Genomic DNA, 12,813 nt, shown 5'->3' with positions numbered 1-12,813 from the left:
TGCTATGCTATGTTTAGTTTTGCTATCCTATGCTTTGTTTTGTTATGGTATGCTATGTTTTGTTGTGTTTTGTTATGCTATGCTATGTTTTGTTGTGTTTTGCTATGCTATGCTTTGTTATGCTGTTATGTTTTGTTATGCTATGCTATGTTTTGTTGTGTTTTATTATGCTATGCTTTGTTTTGCTATACTATGTTTTGTTATGCTATGCTATGCTTTGTTATGCTATGTTTTGTTATGCTTTGCTAAGCTTTGTTTTGTTATGTTATGCTATGTTGTGTTGTGTTTTGTTATGCTATGCTATGTTTTGTTGTGTTTTGTTTTGCTATGCTATGTTTTGCTATGCTTTGCAATGCTATTTTTTGTTATGTATGCTATGTTCAGTTGTGTTTTGTTATGCTATGCCATGCTATGTTTTGTTGTGGTTTGCTATGTTTTGTTATGCTATGTGTTGTTATGCTATGCTTTGTTTTATGTTATGTTATGCTATATTTTGTTATGTTCTGCTATGTTTTGTTCTGCTATGTTTTGTTGTGTTTTGTTATGCTATGCTATGTTTTGTTCTACTATGCTATGTTTTGTTGCTATGCTTTGTAATGTTATGCTATGCTTTGTTTTGTTATGCTATGTTTTGTTATGCTATCCTATGTTTTGTTGTGTTTTGTTATGCTATGCTATGCTTTGTTGTGTTTTGCTAAGCTATGTTTTGTTTTGTTATTCTATGTTTTGTTTTGATATCCTATTCTTTTTTATTGTTATTCTATGCTATGTTTTCTTATGCTATGCTAGTGAGGGTGTGTGAGGCTGAGTGAGGGTGAGGGGGTGTGAGGGTAAGGGGGTGTGAGGAAGAGGGTGTGTGAGGGTGAGGGTGTGTGAGGGTGAGGGTGGGTGAGGGTGAGGGGGTGTGAGGGAGTGTGAGGGGGTGTGAGGGGGTGAGGGGTGTGAGGTGTGGGTGAGTGAGGGTGTGTGAGGGTGAGAGGGGGTGAGGGTGAGGGGGGTGAGGGGGTGTGAGGGTGAGGGGATGTGAGGGTGAGTGAGGGTTTGTGAGGGTGAGAGGGTGAGGGGGGTGAGGGTGAGTGTGGGTGTGTGAGGGTGTGTGAGGGTGTGGGGGTGTGAGGGTGAGGGGGTGTGAGAGTGAGGAGGTGTGAGGGGGTGTGAGGGGGTGAGGGTGAGAGGGTGTGAGGGTGAGGGGGTGTGAGGGTGATGGGTGTGAGGGTGAGGGGGTGTGAGGGTGAGGGGGAGTGAGGGTGAGAGGGTGTGAGGGTGAGGGGGTGCGAGGGTGAGGGTGTGTATGAGGGTGAGGGTGTGTGTGAGGGTGTGAGGGCATGTGGGTGTGAGGGTGAGGGGGTGTGAGGGTGTGTGAGGGGGAGGGTGTGGGGTTGTGAGGGTGAGGGGGTGGGGTTGTGAGGGTGAGGGGGTTTGAGGGTGAGAGGGTGTGTGAGGGTGAGAGGGTGAGTGAGGTGAGGGTTTGTGAGGGTGAGGGTGTGTGAGGGTGAGGATGAGGGGTGTGAGGGTGATGGGGTGTGAGAGTGAGGGGGTGTGAGGGTGAGGAGGTGTGTGAGTGTGAAGGGGTGTGAGGGGTGTGAGGGTGTGTGAGGGGGTGTGAGGGTGAGGGGGGTGAGAGTGAAGGGGGGTGAGGGGATGTGTGAGGGTGAGGGTGTGAGTGGGTGTGGGGGGTGACGGTGTGAGGGTGAGGGGGTGAGGGAAGGGTGAGGGTGAGGGGGTTTGAGGGTGAGAGGGTGTGTGAGGGTGAGAGGGTGAGTGAGGTGAGGGTTTGTGAGGGTGAGGGTGTGTGAGGATGAGGGGGTGTGAGGGTGATGGGGTGTGAGAGTGAGGGGGTGTGAGGGTGAGGAGGTGTGTGAGTGTGAAGGGGTGTGAGGGGTGTGAGGGTGAAGGTGTGTGAGGGGGTGTGAGGGTGAGGGTGGTGAGAGGATGTGTGAGGGTGAGGGTGTGAGGGGGTGTGGGGGGTGACGGTGTGAGGGTGAGGGGGTGAGGGAGTGTGAGGGTGAGGGGGTGTAAGGGTGAGGGTGTGTGTGAGGGTGAGGGTGTGAGGGTGTGTGAGGGGGTGTGAGGGTGAGGGGGTGTGAGGGTGAGGGGGTGTGAGGGTGAGGGTGGTTGAGAGGGTGTGTGAGGGAGGGGTTGTGAGGGTGAGGGGGTGTGTGTGGGTGAGGGGGTGTGAGGGTGAGGGTGTGTGAGGGTGTGTGAGGGTGAGGGTGGGTGAGAGGGTGGGTGAGGGTGAGAGGGTGTGTGAGGGTGAAAGGGTGGGTGAGGGTGAGAGGGTGGGTGAGGGTGAGAGGGTGGGTGAGAGGGTGGGTGAGGTTTTGAGGGGGTGTGGGGGTGAGGGCATGTGAGGGTGTGTGGGAGGGTGTGAGGGTGTGTGAGGGTGAGGGGTGTGAGGGTGAGGGGGTGAAGCGTGAGGGGCTGTGGGGGTGGGTGAGGGTGGGTGAGAGGGTGTGTTAGGTTGAGGTTGAGGGTGAGACGGTGTGAGAGGATAGTTGTGAGTGAGAGGGTGTAAGTTGAGGTGTGTGTAAGGTGGAGGGGGTGTGACAGGGTGTGTGAGGGTGAGAGGGTGGGTGAGGGTGAGAGGATGGGTGAGGGTGGGTGAGAGGGTGAGGGAGGGTAAGGGGTGTGAGGGTGAGGGGGTGTGAGGGTGAGGAGGTGTGAGGGGTGAGTTTGAGGGTGAGGGTGTGAGGGTGAGGGGGTGTGAAGGTGAGGGGGTGTGAGGGTGAGGGTGGGTGAGGGGGGGTGAGAGGGTGTGTTAGGATGAGGTTGAGAGGGTGTGTGACGATGAAAGGGTGTGTGAGGGTGAGAGGGTGGGTAAGGGTGAGAGGGTGAGTGAGGGTGTGTAAGGGTGAGGGGGTGTGAGGGGGTGTGTGAGGGTGAGGGTGTGAGGGGGTGAGGGTGAGGGGGTGAGGGGGTGTGAGGGTGAGGGGTGTAAGGGTGAGGTTGTGTGTGAGGGTGAGGGTGAGGGTGTGAGGGTATGTGAGGGTGGGGGGTGTGAGGGTGAGGGGGTGTGAGGGTGGGTGAGAGGGTGTGTGGGGGAGGGGGTGTGAGGGTGAGGGGGTGTGAGGGGGTGTGTGAGGGTGAGTGTGTGTGAGGCTGAGGGTGTGTGAGGGTGAAAGGGTGAGGGTGGGTGAGAGTGGCTGAGAGGGTGGGTGAGAGGGTGTGTGAGGGTGAAAGGGTGGGTGAGGTTGAGACGGTGTGTGAGGGTGAGAGGGTGGGTGAGAGGGTGAGTGAGGGTGAGGGGGTGTGAGGGTGAGGGGGTGAGGGTGAGGGGGTGAGGGTGAGGGTGAGGGTGTGAGGGAGGGTGAGGGGATGTGAGGCTGAGGGGATGTGAGGGTGAGGGGATGTGAGGGTGAGGGGGTGTGAGGGTGAGGGGGGTGAGAGGGCATGTGGGGGTGAGAGGGTGAGTGAGGGTGAGGGTGTGTGAGGGTGAGGATGAGGGGGTGTGAGGGTGATGGGGTGTGAGAGTGAGTGGGTGTGAGGGTGAGGAGGTGTGTGAGGGTGAGGGGGTGAGGGTGAGGGGGTGTGAAGGTGAGGGGGCGTGAGGGTGAGGGGGTGTGAGAGTGAGGGGTGTGTGAGGGGTCAGGGGGTGTGGGGGTGTGAGGGGGTGAGGGTGAGGGGTGTGAGGGTGAGGGGGTGTGAGGGTGAGGGTATGTGTGAGGGTGAGGGGGTGTGAGGGTGAGGGGATGTGAGGGTGAGGCTGGGTGAGGATGGGTGAGAGGGTGTGTGATGGTGAGGGTGAGAGGGTGTGTGAGGGTGAAAGGGTAGGTGAGGGTGAGAGGGTGGGTGAGGTTGGGGTGAGAGGGTGAGGGAGGGTGAGGGAGGGTGAGGGGGTTAGGTGGTGTGAGGGTGAGGGGGTGTGAGGGTTAGGTGGTGTGAGGGTGAGGGGGTGTGAGGGTGAGGGTGAGTGAGGGTGAGGGTGTTTGAAGGTGAGGGGGTGTGAGGGTGAGGGTGGGTGAGAGGGTGTGTTAGGGTTAGGGTGAGAGGGTGTGTGAGGATGGAAGGGTGGTTGAGGGTGGGCGACAGGGTGAGTGAGGGTGTGTGAGGGTGTGTGAGGCTGACACAGCTTTTCTAAATTAATGGTTTCAATAGTCTGGGCCCGAGGTTGTCTGGCAATTGCTCATTGGTATTTCCCATAATACAACCTACCACTTGAGGTAATATGTCATATCATATTATTTTCTTTAGTTCATTTTTACCATGCATAAGAGCTCAATTGCTTTCCGTGTGAGACCGTAAGCGGCCACTCTCTTCTGCGTGGTTGGTAAACTGTGTATTTTGTATTGTGGCCATTTTGAGAAGGGATTTGCTGTCACTTGTGAAGTTAGGAGTTATGTATATTTAAGTATTTTGTGGCAGAGTTGTGGCTGTTTTTATACATGGCGGGAAAGTGTGGGAGAGAATCAAGTTATCACATACCATCATTAGTTCCCTTCTTGACTATTGTATTGCAACGTTTCTACCCCTATGGGGTGAGCTACGGCACTTGCCTGGAAATTACTAATTTTATTTAGCGTGTTGGCTAGGTGCAGTCATTTTAGCCTACTACTCGTGGAGTAAGAGTAGGTGTTCTAGCACCCAGTATAACCTGTTGCCTGGCTAAACACTTAAAAGGTTCTAAAGGTGAGACCTATTGGCTATGGCAATGATTGTTTAGGACTTGGTCCCTGCTGTCAGATATTCCAATGCCCACAACTCATGTTGCAGGGGAAATTGTGTTGAAACTCCTACATTCAGCATTCAGGCTGGTCCGGAAGCACCCGCGAACTGAACGTCTGAAATGATTTCAATCTTCTACGTTTTGTCGGAATTTGATGACAGCATGTGGTCCAGTGTGTGCATTATCTTTCAGGTGGCTCAATGTTCCCCCCTTAATTAAACTACTGGTTAGTCTTGAGAAGGCCTTACTCAGAATGTTAACTAAATGATGGCCCCCCCGCAAACCGCAAAAAATTGCAACTCTAGGGATCACCCTCTCCATCCAAGTTATGTGCATTGTAGGGATGTGGGGTGCCGTGTGAGGGTGAGGGGGTGGGGGGGGGGTGCTATATCCCTCCCCATTGCCCTGGAACATTTCTGCTTTCTCTACTCTCCTTTGTTTTACGTCTCCCAGAGAATCGTCCAAATCGCCTTTGTTCTCGTGGATAATAACCAGTTTTCTGGTTCTTCCGCTGCCTGAAATGAATATTAAAGGAAACATTTTGTGTCGCTTTTCATCCTTGTTTTAGCGGCGCTACGCAGCTGTAAAAATGTATGCGATCAAACCTGCGGTCCAGAGAGGGGTGGGCATTGGTAGATGGGGGAAGCATGGGAGACCGGCAGCGTACAAAGATGCGGGGGGGGCAGGCAGGGGGGCCAAGAGCAGACCGAAGGAAGGGAGGGGTGCACAGGGATACGGGGTACGCAAGAGACAGGCAGAGAGAGAAAGGGAGAGAGATAAGGGGGGAGAGAGAGACAGTGAGAGAGAGAGGCACAGGAGATGTTCAAAAGGCTAGAGTGAAACGAGAGCAGACAGTCATTCGCCTGGAGGAGCGGAGTGCAGGAGACAGGCATCCACCACAGTGGAGGTCAAGAGAAAGAGGAGTCCGCCATGCTCGGGGAGGAGAGGGTGAATGTAAAGGAGGGAAGCATGCAGTGAGAAGAGAGATACAAAAGACAAGGCGTGAGTGCACACTGCACAGAGAGGATGAAACGAAAGGAGACATAGGGAGGTGAGTAAGACAGGGGGCACGCATGCCAAGGGAGGGTGAAACGAGAGGACCCAGGCGTGTAGAGAAGAGGTGGCCCAGTAGGTAGACAAGTTCAGAGATCGTGAGTTATGAGGAGATAGGAATGCGCTGAAGACAAGACGTGCACGCACAGAGAATAAACAGAAAAGAGCAAGGCGTCAGCGTTTAGTTGTTTCGGCCGTGAAATGGATAAAAAAAGAAAGAAGCTCATGAGTGGTGCTGCGTGCATGCCACTGCGAGTGTATGTCTTCAATTATGGCGGCCGAGTCTGGCCGCCATAATTGAAGACATATGGGTTTTGGTGCACGTAACAGACACCAATAGGCCATAGGCGGAGCTAGGCGACCGCCTATGGCCTATTGCGTGTTCTGTTATAAATCAGCACGCCCACAAAGCCCAATCGAAATGGACCTTGAAATGCACATGCACGAGCTATGTGGAATTTCAAGGTCCATTTGTGAAACACTAGTAAAAGGGTTTTTCGCTCGCTTCGCTTGCGAGCCCTAAATAGACATCCCAGGAAAAGCACAGTGCAGATGATGAAGAGGCCAGGGAATGTCCAACAAGCATAGACCTCAGTAGTACACCTAGAAAGTGTTGGCATTGATGGGTAATACAATTTTGCATGTGTGGGAATAAAGCTCTGTGGGCAGAAGAATACATATTTTGATCCAATCGATCTCATTCACATTAATTAATCGAGCTTTATCTAGAGGTAGTCGTTCTTTGATCATAGGGTGACTTCATAATCAGTCGTACACTCACTGGGAAGAGAAAAAAGGGTTGTGTTGTCATCAGTGTATATCTGGAATTAAAAATAGTTTTGAACAATAATCTAATTCAGGGTCAGCATATAATGGTTAAAAAAGAACCAGTGATAGAGAAGACCGCTGGTGGACTTACAGTAAGTAAAGGCAATTTTCAACAAGTTTTGGCAAAACCAGTAGGTCTCACCTTGACAAGCTTGTGTGATAGTTATTATTTTTTTTAAGTTCAAAATGATTTTATTGAAGTTTTGTTACAACAAAAGAAATAAACAAGTACAATACACAAAGAATAAATCTGACATGCGTAAAGGATTGATTGATGAATATGAAATGCAATAAGCCAAAAATGAAGAGGAAGGGAAAAAGGGGAAAAGTGAGGGGAGGGGCGGGGAAGTGAACATATCATAGAATCATAAAATCATCAAATATAGAGTCACAAGCAAATTGGATACAAAAAAGATGGTAAATAAGGAGAAATTAATCACCAAGATACATAAAAGAATACTTAATCATATGAATGCATAACATACAAATCAATAGGAGACCAAAAAGATTGAAATGACTGTGAATTGTGAGTAACGCCTTTAAGAGACAGCTGAGCACCTCTTCTTGTAAAGGTAATCCACGACCACCAAGCATGAACTGAAAGAGAAGAAGCGTCTTTCCAACAAAAAGTAATGGACTTTAAAGCAGCTGTAATTAAAAAATTAAATAACTTTGTCTCTGACTCATTAAGAGGATGGGAAAGGGCAACCGATTTGCATATTAACACAGCATAAGAAATATCATCATGTAAAGGCAAAATTTTCAAAATGACATTCCAAACATCCACCCAAAATTTCATAATAACTGGACATTCAATTAACATATGACGAAGCGATCCAGAACTTGAATTGCAGTGCCAACAAACATCAGATGGTAACAATTTCGCACGATTTAATCGAGATGGGGTCCATAGAGCGTTAAATAAAATATAAGCATTAGTCTGATAAAGAGACACCGGAAGCCAACCATAGATACTGTTGAGCCATATTGAGGACCATGAGTCATCTGATAGGGAAATGGAAAGTTCATTATTCCAAAAAGATGAGATTGCACCAACATTGGAGCCCTGGAAGGAGGTAACATTTTTATAAAAAACAGAGACAGCTTTGGAGGATGATGTAACAGCCGTAAGGTAAATTAAGAGTTCATTAGTGGTGGAAGAGGGAATACATTGGGAAAGGAGTCCAAAATAGAGTTACATAAAGATTGGTATTTTGAAAAATCAGAAGCCGGGATATCAAACTCTAACTGTAGTTGCTCAAAAGGAATAAAGGCATTTCCACAAAAAACATCTTTAAGATACAAAATTCCTTTTGAAATCCATGAGGACCAGAAGTTAATGTTTCTATTCAGTTTAAGTAAAGCACTATGCCATAAAGACAAGTGGACTGTAGAGAGTAAGGGTAACTCAAAATTAGAGTCCGAATCATTAATTATTAATCTAGATGATTTAATTATAGATGACCGATGAACAACCTTGGATGCAGAAGACATTGACATCAAAGAGGGCAATGAAAAGGGTCGTCCAATTGAGTATTCTATATCTAACCAAATTGGAGGTTTGACCACATGTGAATTTGTAAACCACAAGGAGCTTTGCTTTAAGATAAAAGCTTTATGGTAGAGGTAAAAGTCTGGAAGGGCAAATCCCGCCTGGGACTTGGGGAGTTTTAAATCTTCTGTAAGCAATACGAGGAACTTTGTTGGACCAAAGGAATTTAGATAACAGTTTATCAACATCTTTATAGAATTTGAGAGGAAATTGAGTGGGAATCATAGCTAAGGAGTAAAAGATTTTTGGTGCAATATTCATTTTTACAGCCTCCATTCTCCCCCACCAGGTGAGATAAAGGGAAGACCACTTGGACGTTTTGTTTTTGATATAATCAAGTATAAAATCCTTATTCAATTTTAATGTAGCAGGCAATGAGGAGGCAAATAGGATACCCAAGTACTTAAGCTTAATGTTTTGCCAAAGAATATCTGTGTTTGGTAGCATGTCCGAGGTACAAAAAGCATTTAAAGGAAAAAATTCAGTCTTACTTACATTTAATTTATAACCTGAAACTACAGAATAATTTGTAATAATGTCTAATAGGGAGGGAACAGAGGAAAGAGGATTACTAATAAACAATAAAACATCATCTGCATAAGCTAAAGTTTTAACAGTGACATCATTTATCGCAATACCCTGAATATTGTCACAGCCGTGGATGTAATTAAGAAAAGGCTCAATTCCTATTAAAAATAACAGTGGGAAAAGGGGACAACCCTGCCTAGTACCTCGAAAGAGAGGAAATTGAGTAGAAATTTGACCATTAATAAACAAAAGAGCAGTAGGGCCAAAATATAAAGCAGAAATCATACGAATAAAATGGGCACCAAAATTAAAAGATAATAAAGTTTTAAATAAAAATTGCCAATGAATTTTGTCAAATGCTTTTTCTGCATCTAAAGCCATCACTCCCGCAGGGGAAGTAAGGTGAGGGCTCTGTTCAATAACGTGTATTATTAGCAGAGAACCTATTTTTCATAAAACCAGATTGATCTGGATGAATGATGGAGTGAAGGACAGGAGCCAATCTAGTGGCAAGGATTTTAGCATAAAGCTTACAGTCCTGGTTTATTAGGGAGATGGGACGATAATTAGAAACCAGAGTAGGGTCCTTATCAGGCTTGGGTAAAACAATGATTAGAGCATCCGTAAAGGAGCCTGAAATAGTACCAGAGGAACCAAAATGGGATAAAGTGCACTTAAATAAGGTAAAAGGTGAGACTGAAACTCTTGTCAAGTCAAGTCAAGTCAAGTCAAGAGATTTATATAGCACGCTACATACCCATAGGGTCTCAAGGCGCTTGAGGAAGGGTGGGGAATTACTTGTCGAATATCCAAGTTTTAAGTTGCTTTCTGAATGCTAGGTGGTTCTGAGTAAGGCGAAGGTGAGTGGGAAGTGAGTTCCAAGTTTTAGCTGCTAGGTAGGAGAAGGATCTACCTCCCATGGTGGTTTTGTTGATGCGAGGTACAGTGGCAAGGGCTTGGCTGGAGGATCGTAGCTGACGGGAGGGGGTGTAGAAGGACAGTCGTGTGTTGAGGCATTCGGGTCCAAGTTCGTAAAGTGCCTTGTGCGCGTGGGTTAGGAGGCGGAAAGTAATCCTCTTATTTACGGGGAGCCAGTGGAGGTTTTTCAGGTGACCAGAGATGTGTTCTTTACGCGGGATGTCTAGTATGAGTCTGGCTGAGGCGTTCTGGATGCGTTGGAGTTTTTTCTGTAGTTTTGCGGAGGTACCGGCGTATAGGGTGTTTCCGTAGTCCAGGCGGCTCGTGACCAGTGCGTGGGTGACCGTTTTTCTAGTTTCGGTGGGGATCCAGCGAAATGTTTTTTTGAGCATGCGAAGAATGTTGAAGCAAGATGATGAAACGGCGTTGACTTGTCTGGTCATCGAGAGTGAGGAGTCCAGGATGACGCCCAGGTTCCGTGCGTGGTCCGTCGGGATGGGTGCTTTTCCAAGGGCCTCTGGCCACCAAGAGTCATCCCAGGCGGAGGGGGAGGTGCCTAAGATGAGGACTTCTGTTTTGTCTGAGTTCAGTTTTAGACGGCTGTGCTTCATCCATTCGGCTACTTCTTTCATTCCTTCGTGTAAGTTGGTTTTGGCGGTGTTAGGGTCTTTGGTGAGTGAGAGGATCAGTTGAGTGTCGTCAGCGTAGGAGATGATGTTGAGGTTGTGTTGGCGAGCGATGGTCGCAAGGGGGCTCATGTATACGTTGAAGAGGGTGGGGCTGAGTGACGATCCTTGTGGCACGCTGCAGATGACTTCAGAGGCCTCTGACTTGAATGGAGGGAGGCGGACTCTCTGGGTTCTTCCGGTAAGGAACGAGGTGATCCATTCCAGTGCTTTTCCTTGGATTCCGACGTTTCTGAGGCGTTGTAGAAGGGTGCTATGGCAGACTGTGTCGAAGGCAGCGGAGAGGTCGAGGAGGATGAGGGCGACTGTGTCTCCATTGTCCAGTAGAGTACGAATGTCGTCTGTTGCTGCGATAAGTGCGGTCTCAGTGCTGTGTTTGGCTCGGAAGCCGGACTGTGAGGAGTCGAGGGATTTGTTGGTTTCGAGGAAGGTGGCGAGCTGGTTGTTGACAGCTTTCTCGATGACTTTGGCCGGGAATGGAAGAAGCGAGATGGGGCGGTAGTTTTTGAGTTCGGTGGGGTCAGCTGTGGTTTTTTTTCAGAAGGGCGCTGAGTTCTGCGTGTTTCCAGCTTTCCGGGAAGGTGGCGGAGTTGAGGGAGCAGTTGATGACATCTCGGAGGTGTGGTGCTATGATGGAGTCTGCTTTGTTGAAGATGTGGTGAGGACATGGGTCAGTTGGGGATCCTGAGTGGATGGAGTTCATCAGGCGGACGGTGTCCTCAGTGGAGATTGGGTTCCAGTCGTTAAGGGTGTTCAAGGGGGGTGAAGGTCCTGCAGAAGGTTGGGTGGGTTGGTCTCCGGGTTGGTTGTTGAAGCTGTTGTGGATGTCTGCGATTTTGTTGTGGAAGAAGGTAGCTAGGGAGTCGCAGAGGGCTTGGGAGGGGGTGATGTCATTGGAGTTGGCTGATGGTTTGGTAAATTCTTTGACGATGTTGAATAATTCCTTGCTGTTGTGGGCATTGTTGTCTAGTCGGTCTATGAATGCGGCTTTCTTGGCAGACCGGATTAGTTGGTGGTGTATGCGGGTGGCGTTTTTGAAGGCGTCCCTAGTGCTGGTGTTTGGGTCTTTTTTCCAGGCCTTCTCGAGGGAGCGACAGAGTTTCTTCGATTTCTTAAGATCATCGTTGAACCAGGAGGCGTTTTTGCTACCTAGTTTGATTTGACGTTTTTTCAACGGTGCTAGGATGTCGGCGCTGTTGGATAGCCATTGGGTGAGGTTAATGGCTGCTTGGTCGGGGTTAGAGGAGTGGGCGGGGGGGTTTAGAAGAAGCGATGAGGAGATCTGGTCGATGGTGGTTTTGTTCCAATTTCTTCGCATGGTGGGTTGAGGATGGTTATGGATTGTGGTCTTATTGTAGATAAAGTGAACGCAGCTGTGGTCCGTCCAATGGAGAGTTGTGGTGTGACTGAATGAGACATGTTTGCTGGAGGTGAAGATAGGGTCGAGTGTGTGACCTGCAATGTGGGTGGGGGTAGTGACAAGTTGTTTGAGTCCGAGGTTGGCGAGATTGTCCAGAAGGGTGGTGGCGCTGCTGTCATTGCTCTTATCCAGGTGAAAATTGAGGTCTCCCAGTAGAATGTAGTCCTCGGAGGGGAGGGCGTGTGGGGTGATAAAGTCAGTGATGTCGTCACTGAATTGTGCACGGGGTCCTGGGGGCCGGTAGAGGAGGGTGCCTCTGATTGTGGTCTTGGGGTCGGTGTGGATCTGGAAGTGGAGGTGTTCGGCGCAGGCAAGGTTGACATCTGAGCTGGTTGAGATGCGGATGGAATTCTTGTGGACGATAGCGATGCCTCCTCCTGTTTGCTTGATGCGGTCCTTACGGATGATCTTGTATCCTTCCGGGATGGCAATGGTGATGTCTGGGGCTGAAGAGGCATTCATCCATGTTTCTGTTAGGAAGGCGACGTCCGGTGAGATGGTGTCTAGTAGATTCCAGAGGTCGATGGCGTGTCTGTGGACCGAGCGGGTGTTGAGCAGGATGCATTTTAGGTGGTTGGTGTCCGGTGTCTGTTTGGTGATGGTGGATGAGGAGTTGGTTTTGGTGCCGTCGAACTTGCAGGAGTTGCAAGAGAAGGGTCCGTGGGTGTGTCCAGGAGCGGCTTGGACGCAGTTGGGGGAACGGCCGGGGTTCAGGGCTAGGAGGGTGGTGGCATCGTAAGTGATGCGAGTGGGCTGGGCATTACGGGAACCAGGGGGTCTGGCGCTGGGCGCGGTCCAGGCTCTTTATAAAATTCAGCTGGGATACCATCCGGGCCTGGGGATTTATTCTTAGGAAGTGATTTAATAGCAAGTAAGATCTCATCACAAGTAATTGGGGAATCTAAACCTATTCTATCGGATGGAGAAACGTGAGGCAAATTACACTTATTTAAAAAGGAATCAATTAAAGAATCATCACAGGGTTCAGGTTTACTATATAAGGTAGAGTAAAAATGTAAACATTCTTGGACAATATCATTATGGGAAATAGCAACTTGGCCACGAGAATTGCGTATTGAGGTTATTTGAGTCTTATCCTTCTTGATCCGTAAATAGTTTGCAAGGAGTTTCCCAGACCTATTAGTATTAAAGCGAAATTTAGCAT

This window comes from Lissotriton helveticus, chromosome 2_1 (assembly GCF_964261635.1).
Source record: "Lissotriton helveticus chromosome 2_1, aLisHel1.1, whole genome shotgun sequence".
In the NCBI taxonomy this organism is placed as follows: Eukaryota; Metazoa; Chordata; class Amphibia; order Caudata; family Salamandridae; genus Lissotriton; species Lissotriton helveticus.
Note: the sequence above shows the minus strand (reverse complement) of the source record.